This window comes from Neopsephotus bourkii, unplaced genomic scaffold (genome assembly GCF_033783945.1).
Source record: "Neopsephotus bourkii isolate Nb327-2 ecotype Australia unplaced genomic scaffold, CSIRO-AGI_Nbou_v1 NB_593, whole genome shotgun sequence".
In the NCBI taxonomy this organism is placed as follows: Eukaryota; Metazoa; Chordata; class Aves; order Psittaciformes; family Psittacidae; genus Neopsephotus; species Neopsephotus bourkii.
The window spans coordinates 867,544-890,042 of NW_026901094.1; the positions used below are offsets into that span (position 1 = coordinate 867,544).

Below are 22,499 nucleotides of genomic sequence, written 5' to 3' on the forward strand. Positions count from 1 at the left end.
AAGAAGTAATTCCTGAGAACAAGCCACCCTCTGCATGACTATTCCCTGCTCACAGATTAGTGCCATTCAAGTGCTGAACAGCCTCCTTGGGTCTCATCAGAATCCTGTAGCCAAAGTGTGCATACTGTGGTAGATAAACCAGCCAAATGCTTCAAATAGCAGGATAGATCCCAACAGATCTGCTGAATTAATGGACCACACGTAATGTCCTGCCTCTCATTGCCAGAAACAGAAATAGCTCATAAGTGAAGTCTGATCTTTTCTTTACTCACTCTTGTCCTAAGACCAAAGGCTGCTGCTGCACAAGGATGGCTCCACATCACCCCACACCTCTTCAGGAAAACCCTCACAGCCACACACTAGTCACCAAAACAAATATCTGGCTTTTTTTTCCCAGGGAAAAATCTCCTGCCTGTTCTGCTACTTTGGCTGTACAGAATTCCCAAATTTCCATTTTCTGCTACTTCCTCCAGCACATTTCAAGCTCTACTCTTCCTGTAGCACTCAGTCCATGCAATGCCATTCTTCACTGCCTATCTCCCACTGTGATCAAAAGCAGAACTCCATAAACCCACGTTTACCATCACACTTCAGTGTGCTTCAGCACAGCTGTGGGAAGATGCCCTACACAGAACAAACCCCAGGTACATGTAAGCATCCAAAGATAGACACTGCACAATGAAAAACTGAATGCCAAGCACCTCATAGAAGACTGCAGTTGGGGTAACTTTAACTGTATTTGGAGCCTGAGGGTAAGAAAGAAGGGTGGGAGTGAGAAGACATCTACTGAAGTATTGCTAACATTGTACCACAGGTCTCCTCAAGACTGCTCCTCTTCAGACCAAGATGCATACCACGTAAGAGAGCAGAACAAGCAATGCATAACTCTTAACTACACATGGGCCTTGACAATGCCCCCCCCCACAAGGCACCAGCAGCAGGAGCATTTTGTTGGGAAAGCTCATTAGACACAAAGTCCCTAGAGAGGCCACCAGAAGGAGAAGTGTGTGCAGACTGTACAGATGCCCTTGACACTGATCTCACAAATTACTGAGAATTTCATATGACCCATGTCTTTCATAAGCAGAGTACTTACTTTGCAGTATTTTTATCAGCTTTCAGGTCAAATGCCCTCACAATCAGAATTTGTTAAAACTTAGAAGAGAGATACCTGAAACATAACAAAAACCCAATCAGATTCATGATGGATGCTCTAACAACCCTTGCACACAGACACAAGACAGCTGTGCAAGCACTCTCCTTCAGCAGTGCCTGAACACCTCACCATTTGCACCCAGTGTTGATGTCCCTATGTTAAGCTATTAGTTTCACTTCCTACTAGAACCCCCTTTATTTTCCTCTCTCGTTAAAAAGAGATTGTAAGTGACAATGTTTTAGCAAGAGAAGAATGGCTCAAAAATACACATGGGGATCTACAATTATTTAGAACAAAAGGCTACTATTGACAGCGTATCAGATCACCAAACCAGCAGCAAGTCAGCCTAAAACTGTGAGCTGAGGCTAATATTCCTGACTGCCCATTCTTCTCAGTTTAGGAACTGTTCACCAGAGGACATCTTCAGAGGACTTGATCCTGTCCTCAGGTAAATCCCCCCAGTGATGGCAATGGCTTCACAGCAGGAAACCTCTCCTGCAGTGTAACGTGGTGCTTACACCATCACTAGTTATCCGTGATTTCTGGCACCTGATGCTTGTTATACCAACAACTGCGCATCCCAATCCGCAGGGCCTCGGCGACACTGGCTCTGCCGCCTGGTACCTGCAGTCAGACGTGCGTGGCAGGCAGGGCCCGGCCATCACTGCTCCGCCTGGGCACCTCCTACGCCGGGAAAGGTCTCTCCTGTGGCAGACCCTGGTCCCGGTTTCCCTGCGGTGGCACCCAACACGCCGCAGCCACCAGCCATGGAGTGAAGGGCCGGCCCTGACCGGGACCTGCCCGGTGCCACGGCCGCGGCTCCCAACCGCTCGAGTCAGCCGAGAACGCGCCGCAGCCCCCCCGCCCCCGTTGGGCGCGCACGGACCGACCCTCACACGCCCGTCGGCACCGGCACCTACCGCAGGCCCTGCCCCGCCCGGCGGCCTCACCACAGCGGCGCCCGGCCCGGCCCCGCACTGCGCCGCGCCGCCGGCCCAGCCCCAGTGACGTCGTCCCGCACGGCGGCAGCCAGGCCCGGAGCGGCGGAAACGGCCGCCCCCCACCTCCCCGCGCCGCCCCTCGCTCACCGGAGCGCGGCCGGGACAGCCCGCAGGGCCTCGGCGAGGCCAAGAGCGACGTGAGGGGCCGCTCCTCCTGCGGGCGGGCAGCGCCTGCCGGAGGTAGCAACGCTCGCCCCCAGCAGAGGCAGGTCACCGTTCCCGCGTTTCCAAAGACTCATCCCACACTGGCACTGGAGTTGCAGGGGAAGTAGGCTGGGATAGGAAGCGCTTTAGGGAGAGCGGAGATAGCTTTAGATAGGCCCATAGGGTAGATGCTGTAGGTGACACTGCACTTCTTTCTCTTCCACAAGTTTTCCCCTTCCTTGGGTAAGATGACTTGGCAGTTTTGGTTTACAGTGCCATATTCTGTACTCATGTTTCAAATTTCCTCAGCTTTCAAACAAAGATGTCATTATGTAGTGCAGCCTGCTCTGTCTATTCTTTTAAAACTTCAGACTCGGGGCATTAAGCATTGAGGATGCTTAACTTTATCTCCAGAGGTTATAACACTGCATGAATCCTCAGTTCTTTAGCTCTTGCAGAATTTTTTTGTAGCAGCCCCAGTCCCACCCACCATCCATGTGTTATGAGGTTCTCCAAACACTGAGCAGATGAACACTTAAGAGCCCCATTCCTCATCACTGAGGATGACTTTTTGTTCCACCTGGGCACGGAGAACATGTTACATTATTGATGCTGTCAGGCAGTCATAGTCATCATACACACTGATTTTTCCTGTGAACATTTTGAAACATTAAACTCACGTTCACTCAATATTCAATTAAATAAAATTGACTGCTTAGAACTCACAAGGATTAACTCTTAACACATTTTAGCACAGTTTGTCTGCTTGGGGAGGTGGGACAAGGCATTCTACTCCTTTCTCGGTTAGCAACAAAGTAGAGAACAAAAGCAGTTCCTGTTGTGCTTTCATCTATCAGCAGCCTTTTAAGCTTTAGACAAAACAGAAATCAAAAATCTCCTCTTCCCTGTGAGCTCACACATAAACTGGAATTGAAACATAAAGATACTAATTTACTTTGTACTAATTTAACCCAACAGCATTCAAAAGAGTGAGTTTTGGTGATGAATGCCTACTGCTATGAATCTGCACTGTTCCCTACTGCCTTCTCTGCCTGCAGGATGTTTTTCATTCACTGAACTCTCTTGTTAAGTCTTTCCACGCAGCAGCTTCTGACAGCGTATTCATCTCTCTGCTTGTTTACAGATTCATGTTAGGCTCGCTGTTTCATTTGCCAGAAGACCATACTTGCCTCACTCAGATCAGGACCATCCCGTTTCTTGGAAACCTCTTTTCTATCCCCTTATAGTCCTTTTCTCTGAGATAAACATTAGCTCCAGCTGAGTGAAATTCTGTGCAAGCTACCAAAGAGTGGATGTTGCTCTGTCTCTTGAACAGTTTCGTTTGGGTATTCCTTTTTCTTTTTTCATCTTGAAATCGAGGTAAACATTTCTCAGTTAGGTTCAGTGGCTCTGCAATGTCCTTCAGTCATTAAACCACAGTGATTCACCCAGAACTGGCACCTTTTTTTTTTTCCAAGCATGACTTAATTCTTTTCAGGAGAGAATCAAAGTCTGTACCAAACAGACACGCTGTGAAAGCTGTTCTGTGCTCAGCGGCTGCTGCTTCAGACCCAAAGGCCACATGAATCCTGCAGCAAAGATTAATATATGCTCAATGATGTTCTGTGGTATGGAATACCCCTTTGGCTAGTTCAGGTCAGCTATCCTGGCTGTGCTTCCTCCCAGCTTCTTGTGCCCCTTCTCACTGGCAAAGCATGAGAGACTGAAAAGTCCTTGATCAGAGTAAGCACTATTCAGCAACAACTAAAACACTGGTGTGTAATCAACATTCTCAGGCTAAAGCCAAAATACAGCACTGCACTGGCTACTAGGAAGAAAATCAACTCTATCCCAGCCGCAACCAGGACAGATATCAGTTGAAGAAGTACATTTGTATTTCTATAAATGCCAATCATGCCAATAAAGTCTATGTCCTGTGGTATTGTCAGTACAAATATAGAGTAAGAAGGAAAAAAGGAAGTGAGTTCAAACAAGGTGATATGCATTTCAATTACATGTTCTTAATGCTTATATGGTAAGAAGACCTTACCACGTAAATTACACCGCCCTAGCAGCCCTTACATGCCAACTGAGTAGGTGCAGGGAAGCCAGTGGGAGGTTAATACAATGTAAGAACATAAAGAAGTCTCATATATGCCAGTTTGCACACCACCTCCATATCTGGCCCTCAGCATATTGTCATAAGATTTTAATAGTCCAGATAAATCAGTTCCTGAACCTGGATTCACCAAACTCCTACGCTGGCTGTATTAATGGATGCAATTAAACACCTAAAAGGGCACTTGAATTTTTACTTAGAAGAAGGAAAAACACAGGCAAACACCCTCCTCCTCCAAAAAACACCAAAACCAGCACCGGAAACTAAACACAGTATTTTTATGCTGCAGAATGAACAGCAATGGTAACAGCACTGATCTATTTGCATTAAAATCGAGTTGTCAATTCATTGAGAAATTTAATATAGAACTACTACACAAGAACATGATTTTTAAAGAAACAAGTATGTGTATTCTGACAACTGCCTCTGCACTTCCTAACTCTGTACTTGTGTGGATATAACAAAAAGTGCAAAAGAAGTTTGTGACTGCTCCCATCCTTTCCAGGAACAGAACAAATCTACCATATTGCTTTCAAGTAAAGGTGAGGCCATGCTTCTGAAACAATCCATCAAGAATTATCTTCAGGATGCCCCCTGACAAGCGTGCAAGCAACTACAATGTTGTGTGTAAAGCTCTAATAATAGGAAAAGACAGAAATGCCCCCACTATCGACAAATAATAGACGCAGCAGGACACAGTGTTGGATTGTAGTTCAAACTGCTTTGCAAAATGGGTGTTATTTTGCTTTGGGATTTTTAAACAAGAATAGTCTTTAGGAAAGAACCAATCTGGTTTTCTAAAACCTGGCATGCTGTCACCATCCTAAAGAAATGTCAGTAATCTATCAGCCCAGCCTACAGCTGCTGTATCGAATGAAAACCAAAGTGCTGTGGCCCCTTATCAAGCCTCAGCGGATTATTATTCAGGAAAATGTCACTAATGCCACATTTGACTGAAACCATTCAAGTGTTGCACAGAGACAGCCCAGTAGCTTTTCTTCGACTGATCTGCACTTGATTTGACTCATGCTTAGTTTCAGACATGCAGTTTCCACAGTAGCACTGTGCATACATTCAGTCATTTGTTACTGCTCGATGAGCATTTCTACTTGCTTCTGCGGGACAAACTTGTGCTGCCCTAAATATACCATGAGAGCATTTACCTGTCTCCTGCCCTCAGCAGACAACCACCCACCCCTTCAATGTCTCTCTCGAATGAAAACCCAGCACAGTTCAGAGAATTAGTCACTAGAGGGCACTAACGGAATCCAGAAGATTGAGAACGCGCTCGGAATCAGAATGCTACGGTCCTACAAGCAGTTTAGAGTCCAAATGGCAAGTTTTGCAGTTACTTCCTAACCAGCTCCTGCAACCAACACATTAAAACACAGAACCAGTGAAATAATTCTATTTCATAAGATCTTTAAAATCTTCAATTTTCCAGTAACTGAATGAAAGAAGGCTGAGGAAAATCCTCTTGAGGCAACATGCATGCTAAGGTACATTGATCATGCACTTCTGGACAAATGCTGAACAAAAATGTTAACTGCAGACGTGTAAGATATTTACCATGCAAGATATTGGTGCAGAAACACACAAAGCAGTGTGTCAAACCCACTGAAGTACAGTATTTCATTTCATTGTGATGCCTCAAGTGGACTATGCATTTGACAAGAGACAAGGATATGATTATGCCCCAAAGACCCTGCAGGTTCTTTTTCTGGATCTGACAAGCCACAGAAAGATGACAAGCTGCATGTCAGGAAAGCAGGAGTGATTTTCCTGGATGCAGGAACTTCTGGTTACCCAGGGCAAGCACAGGCTATGTATATTGTAGAACTGAACTAAATTCTCATTTAAAGATGGAGCATAAATAGACACTACTGTCATCCCTGATGTATTATATGAATAGCTCAGTTCCTTGCTTCTCATAATAATTGTAAGCTGCAGCTTCCAGCCAGTAGATCTTATTATGAGTAAGACCAAAGTTTTCTTGTCTACCAGGTGTCTTTTTTGCTGTGATTCAGTATACTTCTGATCTTCTATTGGGGAAGGAAAGCAGAACTAGTGATTAGCGAGACCTGGAAACCTGAAATCATTGCTTTTGTGAAGGCCAAGTGTAGGGCAGCACAAGGAAGTGCCAGGCAACCACTGTACCAAGCGCTGATGAAGAGGAGGTTGGGTGAGGCACCCTGCACCCAGCTGCAGGCAAGCATGGTGATGGTGAGGGCTGTCACACAGCATCACCCTTGGTGGGAGAAATGGTGAAGGGCCCCAGAGAGGTGCTGCACTGGCAGGGGCTCAGGCTGGCTCAGCACTGAGCAGAGATACTTGAAGCTCAGCAAAGAAAAGCAGCATGGCACTGAGTGGTGCATAGTGGGCACTGGAAGAAGATTGGAGGTGCACCTGCCTCTTGCTAAGCATTCATTAAAACTTTGGTTTATTAACTGGCTCCGTATCTTGTCTAAATTGGCTTTGGAAGCCTATGGGAAGTACTGCTCCACTTCCCTGTGTTTACCACAGGGGAAATGAGAAACCACCAGGTCCCTGGGGCTAATTACTTTCTTCAAAATCCAGCATTGCTCTATGTTTCTGACTCAGTGTAGCGTTCAATTTTCTGCTGAGATTGTATCTGTATCGCATTACAGAATGAGTTGCAATAGCACTTGATTTTAATTGCATGGCACAGACTGCTCCCTTCTCTCCTTTGTATCAGTTACCAAGAAAAACCAGAAAGTCTACTTCTGCTGTTTTTAATTTAGCCTCTTCCATCCATATAGAGTGCCTGTCAGACAAGAGAGGCAGGGGCTGTCATCCCCTTTCTGCCTGAAAGTGTCTAGCAACAAGACAGAGACTATAGGCATGTCTACGTGCCACCCCAAACCATCAGTTACCTTACGGAGACAGACAGATGTTGGGGTGCGGCACAGCCACTTGGTACACAGATGCAGACAAGTACTTTAATATTCCTGGATGGCCTCAAAGCCACTCTGACACCCTTGCTTGCCTCTTGCATCCACTGAGGCAGAGAAAGGGCACAGATGAAGTAAAAGGACACCCCAAGCCATTCTTGGAGCTTGACAGTCTCTTTCAGGACCTAAAACACCAAAGCAACCCTCAAAACACCAGAGTATAGCCATAAGCAGGCTTCCAGAGAGTGCTAGAACAAGCAGGGGCTGTGTATCCTGACTTGTATAGTGCTCTACTCTTTCAGGACAGTGTATGAACAGCATTTGAAGAAAACTGATCAAGTGTTATACTGGAAAGCAATGCCTGCAGGACTAGCATGTAGGCCCTTGGAGATCTTTTAGTGGCACCTTTCAAACACAGCCTCCCACTAAACCAACAGGAAGGCAGTCATATCAGATCAGATAGCAGTCCTGCTTCCAACAGGGGCTATTCCTGGACACTTGGTTGCTGCTATTCACAAGCCTGAGTTTTGCTTCTACATTTCTAAATAGACAATTTGCCTTGGTACTCAATTGGTTGAGTGTGTTCAGGTAAGTCAAAGTGCTGTAAGAATCTCCTTTCTGATTTCTTACCATTTGGTTAAAGGACTTTTCCCTTTTTGGCAGATCATTTTCAAGACATTTTCTACTCTCTTCCTTCAGCAGTAAAGAAACTCCTCTGACCAGAGTCCGGGCTGTAACATGATGTTTGCAGCCTGGAGTTCCTCTGGGATTAGCCTGCATTTTCTTAGGGGAGAGGAGACAAAAAAAAGAAAAGAAGAGGCAGGGAAGAGGGGGAGAGGAACAGAACATTCTGTCAAATAAACATTTGCTAATGCTCTTGAGCAAGAGGAATGGAACAGGTAGTAAGCGGTAACCCAGATTAACAATCTGCTAGGGCAAACACACAGCACACAAAGACTCCCCGTACACTGGACGGCATCTCTGCATTGAGGCCAATATGCTGACATATTAATTGATCTCTCCAAGAGCAGCCATAACCTTTGGATACAAAATTGGAGGTCAGGCCTCCAAGTAATCTAATTTATCTCCTGCCTGGTAGAATAAAACCAGACTTGCTGTTAGTCTAACTTCTCTACTTTCTTTTTTCTCCCATGAGAAGTGATTTCTGCAAGTATGCAGTCACTTTCTCAGTAATATTATCAGCTCTTCAGGTGTAGGACTAGCAGAGCTTGCCAAGAATCCATAGGTTTGATTCTATTATGAAAGTTTAGTGCAACTTCTAGGTCAGCTTTAGGTCTGAAGACCAAACATGTAGGAATCAGAAAATGAGTACTTGGTTCCTGTCTGCCGAGGCTGAGCCACACAGAGGTCTGACCACAGCCCTGAATACCTAAAGCAGCAGGGAGTATTTTTCCTTCTAGGTCTGGACAGATGAAAATGACACTGGAGCCTGAATCTAGCTCTGGGGTCCACAACTGAAGATAGTGTTGAAAGCCTTGGGGTGAAGAATAGCAGAAATTATTTACAAGATGGAAAACATTTTGCAATAATCTAATTAAAGAATAATAGCTGTTGCATTCCTGAATGTAACACAGAGCAAAGGCTTCTAAAGCAGCTGGTCCAACCAAAGGCTGCAAACTAAAGTCAAACAAATTCAAATTACAGGTAAAATACATGTTTTTCATGGTCAGAAGAGATCAACAATTGCAATAAGGTACCAAAGGAAGCAGTAGGCATGCATGGTCCTGTGGAACACATGCGTCAGTCAAATGGAGATAACTGAAGGAAGAGAGAATATGGGTGGAAGGTGGTTTTGCTATATGAGAGCTCAGACTAATAGTCCTTCACAGCTGTAAGGGAGAGTTTTGCACTAACCCACCTCTTTCCAAAGACAGTAGAGAGAGTTAAATCACATCCACTCCACACTAAGACAATCTACCATCTCTTGCAAAGTCAAAAAACCCCTCCTTCTTAAGTCAGAGAGAAGGACATGATAACCTCAAATCAATTCATTCAAACAGATCATATTCTCCTGCCACCCAATTTAGCCCATGAACCTCAGACAGGCCCTGCCTTTTACTTCCCATGGATAATAGTAACAACAAAGCCTGGACATCCAGATCACTGATACAGGATCACATAGTCTTATTATAATGTTGATCCCAGGAACTTCATGCATACTATGCATTCTTCCCAACAAAACTGATGACCAGGGCTAATCTTTCCCCTAGATTTAAGGAATACTGGACCACAGTGAGTCTGGACATCCACTCAGAATTACCTTCCCTTGAAAATGTCAACAGGGCAGAAAGATGTACACTCCTTTAAGACCTTCACACTGCCAATAAAAAGTAAGGAAACAGCCTATTTTAACCTGCAGTGTCAACGTTCATGACCTTTTGCAATGTCCCTTTGATTTAAGATCACACCTTTCCACCAAGCCAAAAGAGATACTCCCTCTCTCTCTCCACTCCTCTGTTCTAATACGGTTTGGGATTATGTGATCAGACCAATACACACAACTCCTGCATGGGAGCAAAGCAAATATAGCCAATAGCAGCATTTTTTTATCCTTTACACCCTGGTCTAACTTCACTGTGTAAGTTTGTTCCCATGATCATGCTGCATCCTTTTCAGCCTCCATTCTAGGGTTTCAGGTTTCCCTGTATTGCAACAGCATTTCTAATGCCCTGTCCTCTACCTGTTCAATAACAACAGCATTGCTGTAGACAGGTGTGTTTTTTATCATCACTGATCCTGCAGCCAAAACAACAATTTGTGTAGTAGTAGATCTGTGCAGGAAGAGGGAGCTAGAATTCTGATGTGCTTTTATTACATACATCATTCCCAGAATCGCCATCGGACCACTGGCATAGACAGAAGTCACATCTCCAGGATGCTCTCAGAAAATACATGCCGCAACAAATGGTCTTCAGCCAGATCATTGTCGTGTTTGTTGTTCTTCACCAAAATGGAATCTGCGTCCCTTTGCAATTCTGTCTAAACCCACCAGCACTTGAGACACTCCCCAGCTTTGCACACTCCTTCATGGATACTTAGAGGTGAAACGCACCTGACTTGAAACAAAGGGGTTTTCATGTGTTTTTTAGCTCAGCCAGAGCTACAAACTCCTGGCAGGAGACTTCAAGAAATGAGGAATTGGGAAGGGAGTTTTTATTACATGGACTGTCCACATTCACAGTTTATTCTCATAAACCTCAACTGTCCCCTTCTTCTGTGGTCAGTTGACAGGAGCCGTGACCCCCACGTCAACTGAAGCGTACGTCAAAACAGCTGCTAACCTTTGTTTTGCACAGTGTGCATCTATGTAGCAACACACACATTACATAACAGTAAGTCATAAACTAAAAGCAGTCTGATTGCTAAATCCCTCCACTGTGGATGAGATTTTTACTTCCATCACCTGATAATTTAATTGCTCAATTAGCTCCACCTGAATGTCTTGGCTACGGTAGAAGAATGTTCCCTTGCAGGTCACAGTAAATCAGAAGACAGGAGGCAAGCAAGCAATGCAAAGGTAAATGATGCCTCTATAGCAAATCAAATGCATCAGCCAATTGTATTTTTTCTCCTGATCTGCTCCTTGCACTAGTCTTTTAGGGACAGAACAGGAATCAGACACATAAAAGACCATAAAATTCTGGTCAAAAGTCAGTATCATAGGATATAGGATCATAGGATCCACTACACGATTTAGTCCCAAAACTTTCTTAGCTGATTCAAACTCAGCTCAGGTATTTATTTTCGTAATTGTGAAATTCTACAATATGCCTAATTCAGCTAACAGGATAATCTCCTCATTGATAAGGAAACATCTGCTGCACCACTGAACATTATATGATTGCTTTCCTTTTGACAAGAAGTAAGTGGAAAAGATGCCATTAAAGTGGCACTTGCTGATCATCCTGGGGTAGAGGGGGCCTTGTGGATGTGGCACTTCTGCATCAACAGACCACAGCACAGAGGGGTTCAGTCACAATGAACATGGCCTGTAGGTAGGTACAACTTGATGGACTTTATAACTAATTGTTTAGACTTAATGAGAAAGTAATTACTTCTGCTGCAGAAGCCACTTTTGAGTGTACTTCCGGCACCTAGATCACAAGAAACTAGCATATCATCGCATTCAAAGAAATCAAAAGAACATGTGGCTACCAGAGAAATCTGTATTTGTAACCTAACAGACTGCCTACTGTGTAGGAACAGCCTGGCCCTGAATAAATATGAGACACATTTCAGTTCTAAAAGGTTCTTGCCCTGCACTCTGCACCAGGGTGCCTGCCTCTGCCCACTCATAAATTCACCACCACTGATCCAATCCATGACCAGAAAACCTGACTCACTCTCTGCACGTGTACTGGCACTTGCCTTCTTTCCCTCACAGCTTGAAAGTGACTTGAAGCTTTTTCTGGATAGTGCCTTTCCCAAACTCCTATATTTGGATCACAGTGATCCCAAGCTTACACTGAAAGAAAAAAGTACCAAATGGACAGTACCCAGAATCTGGACAAAATAACAGGCATTCACTGTTGAATTCCTGAACAAGATACACATCAAGGGCTGCTAAACAGCTGATCCAACCAAAGGCTTCCAACTCACATTGCTGCCTTGGGGGCTTAAACAATATTAGTAAATACACTTTCTCTGTGTGTCTTTTAAGGCATTATTCCTTCCGAGGCACATCATTACTATATGGCAACCCTGCTGTGAAATATGACCCTAATCTGCACACCACATATCTGTGTATTGTCTGGGTCTAATTTAGTTCCTTTCCTGTCTCTCCCCCATCTGTACAGGAAATACATTTTTATTCATTACGCCAACATGAGCAATGAGCAGAAAAACATGTCAGAATAAATGAGAACTCTTCAGGGTACAGAACCTTAAAGCAAACCAAGAGGTCAAGAGGTGAGCAGGGGGGGCATTATTGCAGCAAACTACACATACCTTAATCGTGCCCTCTTTCATGTGCTGTGTCACACAGGAACTCACAATGAAGCTACAGTCAAGTTCACAGTGCTCTCCCTATGCTGCCCATGTCAAAGCCTGAGTGCCCCTGTACAATTAATAAAATTAATTAAATTGTGTTATTTTATTTATTTATTATTTGTAAGTTAGACAAGGGGCAAAAAAATCTATTAAAAAGAATTTTTAATTGCTTAGGGAGAGTCTGTATCTCTGGAGGCTTTTAAGATCATCTGCTGGGATGCTTGGAAGCAGGCTAGGGTTATTCGATCCTGCCTTGGGCCAAGGAGATGAAGTAGAGGAAATCTGTGACCTTGCAAGGTCTTTCCTAGCTTTGTCTGGAACTATTCAATGCAAATGGCCTGGGAAAGCAGCAAACTAAAAACTGGTAGAGGAGACACTTCTAATCTGTGTACAGCTGTGGAAGCAGAAAAAGACAAGGGAGGTTTGAAAAGCCTACATCTAACAAAGTGACAAAAAAGTTTCCAACTGAAGTCAAAGACAGTGAGTGCTGAAGGAAAAAACATCCTTTGCTGCATGACATCTATTTAAGGTTTTCTCATGAATGCCCTCTTTAAATCCTTACCTATATTAGAATTTTAAACAGTTCCTTCAAAACTCCATTTACGAACTTCCCCATGGTAGCACTCCTTGTGATCATCATGAGCACTCACATTAAGTCATGCTCCTTTCCTAAATTCCTTCCTGAAGCCACCTATAAAACAGAGGTGAAACAGAATCTGGTCAATGATTACTGACCCCCTTTTGCTTTTATTTAGGATACAGTGTCTCCTGAATTCTTGGTCATTAGAAATCATCAGCCCGTTGATTCTGCAAGTACTCACCCTGCTAGAAAATCCTGTTTCTGCCTCATGCCATGCAAAGTCTGACTGGATGCTACTTTGACCTGAAAAACAAGAAACCAAGTAGGTTTGCAGCCAAACCTTGGGCTGCCAGCTCTACTTGTGGCAGGAAAAGGTGTATCTCTGGCAATCAGAAATTCTATTTAAAATACAACTTTTCTTGGTTGAATCCTATAAATCAGGGCAGTTCAAAAGAGAGGGATTTCATTAGAAAACACTTGGCCCAAATGTGGTATTGACAATCTTGAAAAATCAACATTAATGGAAGCCAGAAAGGAGCTAAAAATAGCAGCAACTATATATGACACATAACCAGCTTGGAAACAGATAACGGAAGTAAGAGGCAGTGAGGAAGGGGAAAAAAACCCAAAACCAAAACCCACCTTCCAGTAAAGACAATCACAAGTGTTTAAAACACATTAGGATACAAGCAAATCTAAAACATCTGTAATAATCAGATTGTCTATTACTGCAGTCATAGAGTAACATCTGCCAACAGTAATACAGAAAAGGTAGATATTTCTCCTAGTTATTTCTGCTCTGGACTGCAAGACAATGTGTATCATATCATAGCTTAAACCCAACAACTCTGATTGATATTTAAATAGCACCCTAGAGCCCTACACGATGGCTGAAGGTCTGACTGTTGACACCAAGTTTCTGCAAGTCATGGAAAAATAAGTAAGCTCCACAGATCAGAGAGAAAGCTGATCTCTAGAAGGATAAACGGGCTCACTACCAGTCAACAGTGGGAGAAGGACCTCCCTTTTTGTGGAAGGAGGGCATTCCAAAAGCAAGCAGGTGCCACGTAGGCACGACCTGGCAGACCACCCATCACACCCTCACCACACTGCTCAGCTGCTCAGGAAGCCTCAGGCATCAACGATTTCCCTGAATACCTTAGTAAGAACTGCACACGGTTCTGCACTGGGTCAAAGATGCTCCACAGAGCACCTGTGTCAAAGGTGGCAGAGTTTTGTTCACGGATGAGCACGGAGCTAGGAGGATGCTGGGCTATAAAAAGGTTCAGTACTAGTGCAGTAGGGTACTGGACAAAATAAGCTCTCAAGTATTTGGAAACAACAGCCAGGAAATAGCTAAAATACCTCTAAGTCTGCCCCATGGAAAACTGTTTACTAAAAAACAGAAGTATTCTTAAGAGTCATAAAGAACTTGAGGGATCTTGCAAGGACAGATGAAGAGACAAAAGCCTGTAATGTATGGCCTTTGATTACAACTTCTCTGATAGTAAACAAAAAGCTGTGACATCAATAGTGACAGAACCTCACGGAGAAGCAATTTTAATTTCAAAACTTTTGGATTAAGGAAACACAATCGTAGCTTAATGTATTTGGGACACAATCAGAAAACCGCATTTGAGATGGTAAATTTGCCTTATTACTCCACCTAACTTAGAGAAAAAATCTGCAGAATATTTCAGTATAAAGATAGAACCATCTGGAAGAACCTGATAATTGGTACTTTACATATGAAAAGTGTTTCTATTCCATTCTTTGAGATTTTATCATGCAAATCATGCAGAAGTGGGTGAACATTCCAAAAGGCTTAACATAACTTTTACCGTGTTTGCTTAGGCAAATATTCTGATACCCATCACCAGTTCAAATTTAATCTTGTCCCTGGGTTAGAAAACAGGTCACAGTACTACCTTGTTTGCCATTTTGTTGCGAAACTTCACTGCCTTTTCATTCCAAGGACACATGAAACAGTTTCCAGGCCATCTGACCTTATTGGTACCACTCTTTCCTCTCAAGTGCTACAGGATTCCTACAGATTTGGCTTTTTTGAAGACCACAAGCAGTGAATACTGTGGTGCTTTAACTGTTCGCAGTACCTAGGAATGATTTCTCCAACCGAGTGTGAAAAAAGTGCTGTTTTAATTTCACCATTACATACAAACCTGAACTGAAGCTTGCTAGGAATAGGAAGTCCACCAGTTCTGGCGTTTGAGATCTAATTGCACCGTAGGTTTTCTTTTGTGTTGCCAGCTCATCAGATTTCAAGCACATCTCCATGTTTATAGAGCAGCTGAGCTGACCCAACACAAATGACTAGGTGAAAAGCCACAGGAAACCGAAGCACTACCAATTACCTGCAACTGAATGCCATTTCTGAGAGAGAAAACTCAAGATGCTGATGAAATGCAGATGATCGCTTTCGGAACGGGCTGGCGAGCCCCAGCGTTCCCCAGGCCGCAGCCGTGCGCCCGCTGCGGGGAGTGGCGCAGGCCAAGGGCGCTGCCGCCCCGGCCCGCCCGGTTCCGCGGGCTCTGACTCACGCTGCGCCCCCGGCTCCGGGCAGCGCCCCAGGGCCTCCCCTGGCAGCTCCGGTACGTGCTGCTCCACAGCACCTCCCTCTGCGCTCGGAGCAGCCCCGTGCCCGGTGCCTCGGGAAACCTCAGGTTCAGCAGTAACAAAGGAGAGTTTGTTAACAAAGAGCGAGGAAGAGGAAGCGTTAGCGAAAACAACTTCTGCTTTGGATCCGCAGGAGTGGAGTGGAGTATATCTGCTGACTAATAGCAGGAACGGACAGCAAGGGAAGGCAGCGGGCATCTCTGTGAGGGAGGAGACATGTTCCTGAGTGATGCTGTGGGCAGTCCAGGAAAAGCTGTCAGCTTCACCAGAAACGCGTTTCCTGTCGGGTATGGACACCCACTGCTTCCACAGCACCAAACGCTCTGTTCCCTCCTGGCTAAAATGCATGTTAAATACGATGAGCCTGCAACACTAAAGAGGAGTTAAACTACAGCTAAAAGCGTTAAACACAAATGGCAAAACTGATGGCGTTTCTGAAGCCCTTAAAAGGAAAACCCAGAATATGTAGGTCCATTTGTAACAAAGGTACCTTCAGTAAATGCCTGATTCCAGGGATCCCCATACATTGCCCACGGAGCAGGAAGCCGTTTCTGTAAGACACCAGACATGTTCACTGGCACCTCAGCCCTCTGCTAACAGAGGAGGAGAGCAGTAGAGGCTCCTAGGAAAAAGGACACACATGGACGGGATGGGACAGAGCAGTTCGAACACTTTTTGATTGAATTTCCTGAAGAAGCTTTTGCATGGTGATGATTCACAGATCTCATCATGTCTTTTGGAGTCAAAGTCATGCAAATTTCCAGGAGCAGTCTCCCAATGCTATCAACAGCCACAAAAGGGTTAATTTTTTCTAATTCTCTTCCATGCACAAGACCAACCAAAGGTACTTCATTTTATGACCAAAATTTCTTGTCAGCTGTGTCGAGTATTCCACAAGTCTCCAAACACTGTATACACTTCACCTCATGCCTCAACTACATGCATCCTCACCACAAAGCAGAGTGATTCATAGTTTGCCCATACAGATCATGGCCTAGACAGCTGCTGATCAGGATGTGGAGGTATCAGCCACATCCTGAAAATGGAAGGAGCCACAAGGTGGGACAGACAGAACGGCACTGACAGACCTGTGAGTCAGAACACAGGGAGAAACGAAAGATGCTGTCGACAGCATGAGGAGCCTGGAGGTAATAGGCAGCCTAATTGCTAGACACGTACAGAATGGTGAATCAAGATAAAACCCCTCCACAGCAGATGCTGTAACATTCTCTCAGCACACATTCCCGAGCAGAGAGTCTCAACTGTGGTGTATCTGTACCACTGTGAACAGCTTCAGGGAGTCTTTTGTGATTATTAGTTATGTTAGAAGAGACTGGACCTTTGTCTGTTAACTTTTTGAGTCAACTCCCTGGGTCACCAGCCAGAAAACCCAACATGAAATGCAGTCTGATGTTTTGTTAATAATATACTCTGTGTTTGTTCATGCTCTTTAATCACATGGTTTTTTGCTCTGTGGAACATCCTGTCTCTCTGGCCTAAACCAGTTCGGAGGTAAAGATGCTTTGGACTGAATCCAGACTACACGTGGATTTTTCTCTCGCTCTGAAAACCCTATGTCAACTTAAACCAAATCACCAGAATCTGTATTACTGTAATTTCCTGAAGAATTAAAGGAAGTGTTCAAGGCCAGGTTGGACAGGGCTTGGAGCAACCTGGTGTAGTACAAGGTATTCCCTTAAGGAAGGGGGTTGGAACTAGATGACCCTAGGTCATCTAGGTCTCTTCCAACCCAAACCATTCTGTGATTGTACGAACCTGCTTGTAAGACATACGAACAGGCATATATGCCCCCTTCCCACCCCTCCCAAAGGAAACACTTTGCCTCTCCAAAGACAGGAAAAAAACTGAAGGGGAAAGGCTAGCAATTGATAAATTTAAGACTACCTGCTCATAAAAAGCTATTCACCTATTGCTACTGCTATGTTTCTTATGTATCAGCAAGTGTGGCAACTATTTTGTTGTATTTTCATGCTAAGGTCATAGCATTAATATTTCATTCTAAAGTGTTTTTTCTGGTTTGTGCATAAGGTATTGTGTTTTGGGGCATGTTAAGCTAATCTCAAACCCTCATATTGTGCTTCTACTTCCAAGTATTAGGAAACCATCAAATATGGCTCTGAATCACTGTTGTTATGAGCAGAACATGTTATAAATAAACATACTGCTAAGACTACAAATTCATGGAAATCTCTCACAAGAATTCCAGGTTCTACCACTGCTGTCTCCTGAACTATACACAACCTTGAGAGAACTCATGATGCTCACTGGGGAAGAGACTATTCCAACAGCAACAAATCCTCTTTCGAGCCCCATGTAGCTAATACATGCTTTCACAAGTTGGATAACAGGTTTTTATTCAGTCACTTTGATTTCTAACACGTTGCTTAAAAGTTTACAGAGCATCTCAATGCTTCTCCCTCTGCCCCATTTGTGTAATACCTAACAGATAGATTACTGAAACTGGGTCAGCACACTTGGGGATGGGAGGTTGAGGGTGGAGATGGGGGACAATAACAAGGACAAACACAAAAACCCAACACAAGAACAAAACCACCTTCAGCTTTCCAGATCCCCAAAATAAGAATAAGCTGTTATTCAAAAGCTATATTAACGTGGAGTTGTGTTTTATACGAGCCAGTAAATAAATGTATTGGACAAATTGACAAATGCTTTTCAAATGCACATCTTATTTGTAACAAACAAATACTGGAACATAAAGGAACCAAGACTGACCATCAGGAATTGACAATAAAACATTCTTCAGGGACATTTTAATTTGTCTGAAGAGATCTCTTTGGAAAGTAAGCAGATAATAATTAGCAAAATTAGTGTAAAATAATTTATCCATTCCAAGACTAAGTGCTGTCATTTGGAATGTTTAGACATGTTCCCCACATATAAGCAAGCATTTGATTCCTGTCTTACAGGCAAGACTCAAGTTAATCTTTACCCTGGAACAGGTACAAAAGTGTCCTTACTATTAACTCTCATGTTGGACATTAGCTATAAAATGACATAGCTACTTATTGGTGGAGATCCACTATTAAACAGGATTTGTGGTTTTAGTCTTTCATCATAAAGCAGATTAAATCTGTACCTTTGCAGAAGCATGAGCACATAATCCTAATAACAGACTATTTATCCTCCACAAAAATAACTGGATATTTGATTACTGATTTTCTGAGCAACAAATTGTGTTTCTTCTCATCAGGGACACTATTTCTTGTACATATTTCAAAAGGCTAATGCTGATTAAGACACACAGTATATCCGGTAAGAATGCTGATGCTGGAATGCTGGGGCAATAATCAGAAGGGATCTGCTAACTGCAATGCAGCACTCCTAAGGACATTTGTGTCACTTAATATGGAAACACTGTGGGTATTTTCTATGTCCCAAAATTTCTCATTTAGGATGGATATGAAGTGGTATTATCTGGAGCCACTGAAATCACTGTGAATGAATGCCATTCCAACTGACACAACTGGAAGTGACTCCAAGGCAAACTCTTGTTACCTCTGTGCATGCCTGTATTTGCAAACTGAGCTCCTAAAGCACAGTAACTGCAAGGCATTTCTAACACATGTAGTTTGCTGTAGAGAGGCAGGTATTAGGAACTGGCTATTAACACTGAGCATCTCTCCTGACCACCCAGTTTTGTTCTGCTGATGCTGCACTTGTGTCAGTTTGATTTTCCTGTGTGACTTCTACCTGGCTTGCCCTCACAGGCAAAGGATGCTCTTTTGACCAGTGAGGAAATACTGAGTGCACACTGCACAGCTTGTTACACTGCCATTTTAGTGGAGAACAGTTTACTGATCTACCAAAGGAAGCAGCTCTGAGCAGTAGTAGCAGAACCCAGGTTTAAATGGATTTTGCAGCTCCTGCTTCATTTACAGTTCTCTGCTGTCCTCAACTCAGACTGATAAAATTCTCTTCTTCCTGTCATAAGGCTCCTGTGAAGTAACACACCAGATGCCGCATTTGCACAGTGAAAGCAGCTGACAAGAAGTGTGGAAAGACAAACTTGACAATGTTTGAATCAGAGCACTTGCACAACAGCTCCCTGTTTTCCAAAATGTGTATGAACATAAATCTAGGACTACAGTCCTTCTCAGTTTGCTAGAAATAGTCATAGATGGATTGTACTCATCCTCACCTCCTCAAATACCCATCTAAAAAGCATTTGTTCTATTTCCCAAGTAATGCTCACAACACAGAAATGAAATACAACTAAAGCATTACACCTTCATGGCTAATATTTCAATTCAATTGAAGGCAAATATTAGGACATATAAAAATATTAAATAGGTGGTCTGGAAACTCAGGATTTGCTATCCAAAGGAATGATATTTATTGAGGAAAAAAGAAATTTACCTCACACAACCCCAGTTCTCACTTCTAGTAAAAATCTTCTCCCTGTTAGTGACAGAAAATGGAAACGAAGGTACTCCTTTTTAAGTCTTTTACAGCCTGTATGAGAGACACCATCCATCCTAAGCCTATATGCCTGCAGCTGCTGTGAAAATTTCATGAAGGTAAAGCCACCTTAAGAAATAACAGCACAATACTCCTGTCCATAAGGCATATTTTAGGCTTGCACAAAACCTTCTGTAACTGCTATTCTTTTTCTAGAGCTGCAGGACACAGAAGTTCCACAAAACAGAGATCCTTGGGGCAGCACAGAGCAGCTGCTTCTGGTGAGCAGCAGGATATACATACACACAACTGCACTGCTGAAGACTGGGGAAAAGGCAGGAGTAAAAATAAACGTTAAACTTCACAGGCAGAAGAACATACCTTCTCTCCTCTCCAGGTGAGCTGCAGGAGAGGACAGTCCCTGTCTTTCATTGCTTCCTCTCCTCTCCACAGTCCTACCATCCAAACCCTCTTCCCCTGTCCCAATACCAGCCCTTTCTCTCCAGCAGCTCTGAACTCCTGTGAGGTTCTGGTGCAGTGCAAGACTTTTATCTGTCTCCTGACCTGCCTTAATGTTTTTAGATTCCAAAAGGTTTCTGCAACTTCACTTGAAAAGCTACACACGCTCCAAAGTTCGACAGAGCTGACTTTTGTGAGTAACAAACTTGTCTGACAGGTGGATCTTGAAAAGGAAAAGTCTTAGAATTTAAATCTGGAGAAGACCAATGGGATACTCGGCAGCGATCTGACACCACAGAGACCTAAAGCTTTACACAGTCAATTCTGAAGGCAAAGAGTGAGTGAGACATGGATGAAATCCTCATGGAGAAGCCCAGAGTTTAGACATGTCAAATGACAGAATAAGAAGCACTAGGACAAATCCTCTTCACTTTTCAAACACCTTGCCTTTAATAATTTTTTAGAACTAGCAAATGAAATATTTTTCTTCTAGGAAAGGCTCACAGAGTTTTTTGGTTGGTTAATTTTTGTTTCCATGGTTGTGTGTATACATAGATATAAAATATATATGTCTTTTCACCTTTGATCCTGACAGTTGACATGTAGTTTTCCTGGAGAAGCTGGAGACAACACAGAAGTTCAGCAGGAATGCTGTGGTGTACCCAAAAAAATTACTTGGAGTCAGTTCCATGAAACTCTTTAAATAAAGAAGCAGGAAATGACTTTTAGAATACCAGCTTTAAAACTCTCCTCCTTGAGATAGGTCTAAAAAAACCAGTGCTGGTGCTTTGTTTCAAGCCTGAAAACTCTGGGTTGGCTGAACTCCAGGAGGACCGAGTCAATTTAAACAGGAAGATTCATAAATTTTGCTTGTGGAAAAAAGAGCTGTGTTTTGCTTGCCAAGAGAACACCAATAAACCTTCCCAAGAGGGAAGGAGCTGAACAATAGGTTTTTAAGCCCTCCATCTTCACAGGCTTCCATGCATTCTGAGAAGTTAAATAAATTTTGGAGATGAAAGACTAAAGCATAGAGAATGAGTCCCTGGAACAAACAGGGAAAGAACACGTGAGCAAACCCACTCAACCTGACTGCGCACATGTGGAAGGGTCACCACACACTGATGGACAATCCCACACAGCATACAGGTAATACTTAGCATGAGAAGCAAAGAGCCTGTTTTCCCAAAGGCACAAAAGGGCACCACTTTTTTTCACTATCTCCATGTGAGAGGAATCCTCTCTTACATTCTAGCCTCTAAAGTCAATTCATCCTTTATTTCACTTGTGGTAAAAACAAGAGGGCACAGCAGCTCATCGGCATAAAGCTGAAAAAGTTTTAAATTACTATAATGGAAGAAGCATCAATCAGGATGTGGCATTCTATTGGCACTACCAGCTCCCCCCGGAATCCTTCTTCCACACAAAGCAAAGACAAGATAGGAATTCCACGACCAGCCTGAATTCTACTTCAGGAATTAATCGGCTCGCTACAAAGGAAAAAGACCATGCAGGAATGGCTTTGTCCTGTCTGAGATTCCAGCAAAGCCAGCCTTAGGCTCTAACATTCACTGCTTTGAGTCGGACAGCTCCAGCAGCTCAGCTATTTAAGCTCCTTTCCTCTTTAGACAGCACAGTGATCCATTTTAAGTCAAACAGCAGAAATAATAAGTATTATGATCAGTACACATGACAGTATTTCTGCACAATCCACTGGTAACATACCTATCAAAACCCCATCGAGTTACAATCCCATCTAAAAGATCCACTAGCAGGCAGCAATAAATTACTAGGAGTGCTCAGCACAGCAGTGATCATGGTGGCAAGTGTGAGAAAGCAACGAACCTTGAAAATAATGAATTTCAATGAGCGCTTAGTAATTTCAGACTGTCTGAACTGCAGCTCTTGAAGTTCATCTTCATTCAAACTGAGCTTCACAAAACAGAAGACATGAGAAGTTTGGCAGGTCTAAGTCACAAGAATTTGAAGAGATGTGCAAGAGATCTCCTAGGCAGCTTATAGGTGCCCATTCGACAAAGAACTGATA

General features: G+C 43.4%; 1 protein-coding gene across 6 annotated transcripts in view; it reads right to left on the minus strand.

Annotated features, from left to right (window-relative positions):
• The window catches only part of SLC45A1 (solute carrier family 45 member 1), a 56,500-nt gene that overhangs the window by 8,374 nt on the left and 25,627 nt on the right, over positions 1–22,499 (minus strand). The window contains exons 1-3 of one of the 6 annotated variants that reach the window (XM_061351561.1): positions 15,295–15,408; positions 13,164–13,225; positions 12,905–13,033 (exon numbers count right to left, since the gene is read on the minus strand). The exons of 1 other annotated variant lie outside the window; for it this stretch is intronic. The gene's annotated coding sequence lies outside the window, so the exon portion shown is untranslated. Of the gene's footprint in view, positions 1–2,076; positions 2,220–7,962; positions 8,081–12,904; positions 13,034–13,163; positions 13,226–15,294; positions 15,409–22,499 lie in introns of those variants that run through there. 4 more of the 6 variants (XM_061351562.1, XM_061351560.1, XM_061351564.1 and 1 more) reach the window with 4 other exon arrangements.